The sequence below is a fragment of the Trichosurus vulpecula genome, chromosome 2 (genome assembly GCF_011100635.1).
Source record: "Trichosurus vulpecula isolate mTriVul1 chromosome 2, mTriVul1.pri, whole genome shotgun sequence".
NCBI lineage: Eukaryota > Metazoa > Chordata > Mammalia > Diprotodontia > Phalangeridae > Trichosurus > Trichosurus vulpecula.
This window is the reverse complement of record NC_050574.1, coordinates 250,330,129-250,332,007: the sequence shown is the minus strand read 5'-3', so window position 1 is coordinate 250,332,007 and position 1,879 is coordinate 250,330,129.

Below are 1,879 nucleotides of genomic sequence, written 5' to 3'. Positions count from 1 at the left end.
GCTGCTGCTAGGTAGGTGTAACATTTTCTTCATCTGTATCCCTAATGTCTGGACAAAACCAACATTAAAATGACTAATGGTTGTTTTAGAAGTTAGGGAAGACTCAAGGAGACCTACTAGTCATCCCCTCTCTCTTTCTCATTAACTCATCAGTTGCATTCAACCGTCTCTTCTTGGAAGATCATGTTAATTATCAGGTAAATTAGCATGCAACGTATTTCTCACTCTGGTTTTGTTCACATTAACATGCAGATACTCCCACATGAGTCAGAACTGTAGTCTCACCTGTAGACCTGCAGGTACATTGAAAGATTTAGGTTAAAGATCGGTTACTGCATCTGAAAGATGAGTGGGTTAGAGTAGGTCACATCTCACAGCCCTTCCGGCTTGTGGTATCCTGACCCTCTCACACTTAGTGGTGGGGAGAATGTTACTCCTGTAAACTGGTGTGTGTGAAGTTCTGTAGACACAAATAGGAAAGAAAGTCAATCCCTGCTATTAAGAGCTCACATTCCAGACCCAGAGGACCCAGGATCAGATTCTATCCCTGTCAATTACTACCCATGTGATTTTGGGCAAGCTAGTTTGCTTCCCTAGGTCCCACTTTCTACATCTGTAAAGTGAAAATATTAGATTAGGTGGTCTCTGAGCTTCCTTCCAGCTCCAAAGCAATGCTGTCATAATGAGGCCAGATGCCAATAGAGGACAATAGGTGTAAGTCGAGTGTCTTCTAAGAGGCAAGACTAGTCATAATAACTAGCTACTCAATTCACTGGGCAACTAGGTGGTGTAATGGATAGAGTGTTAGGCCTGGAATTAGAAAGAATTTTTATCTTGCTGAGTTCAAATCTGGCCTCAGACACTTACTAGCCGTGTGACTCTGGACAAGTCACTCAACCCTGTTTGCCTCAGTTTCCTCATTTGTAAAATGAGCTGAAGAAGGAAATGGCAAACCACTCCAGTACCTCTGCCAAGAAAACCCCAAATGAGTACATGAAGAGTCAGACACTACTGAACAACAAATGAATTTACTTCAGGGAAGACACCAAAGTCAGAAAGGAACAAGTCACAAATTTGTAAGGATGTCCAGGGAAAATAGCCATGAAGGAACTGTTAGAAGGGTGAAGGAGGCTGTACAAGAATGTTCCAAGCACAGGAGAAGACATTTGGAAACTCAATAGGAAAGGATATTTCTCTTCCAGGAAGTCAGGGCAAAGGAATGACTTTGAGAGGTTTGAAACAAAACATCCAGGAAAGTTAAGGGAGCTGTCTCTAAGTCCCTAGAGAATAGTCTGAAACCCATGGAAGTAATATTTAGAAAATTAGTCAACAAGAATTAATTAAGCACTTTCTATGTGCCAGATACAGTGCCAAGTGATAGAGATACAAAGAAAGGCAAAAACAGTCCTTGCCTTCAGGCTCACCTTCTAATATAAATAGGATTAGTACATTCAGGATGGATACAGAGTATTTGGAAAGTCTTCCCAGAGGGGAAAGGGCTAGCAGGTTGGGAGCCTGGGAAAGGCCTCCTGCAGAAGGTGGGTTTTGAGCTGAGTTTTGAAGAGAGGATTTCTGTGAGACAAAGGGAAGGTGGAGTGCATTCCAGGCATGGGAGACCACCACTGCATAGGCACAGAGAGTAGAGATGGAGTGACATGTGTGAGATATAGTTTCTGAGTAATTTAATCACTTTATTAATAAGGCCAGCATGTTAGTAATAAAAGGATGGTGATTTGACTGTCTCCTTTAGACCAAAGGCAATCATGGTGGCAGACTCAGAGTTTATATACCCTTCAAAGAGTAGGTGTTCCTGAGGGGCAGCAATCAACTCTGATTAGATAACACAGTGAGAGGGCTGAGAGTAACATCATGTCACTTT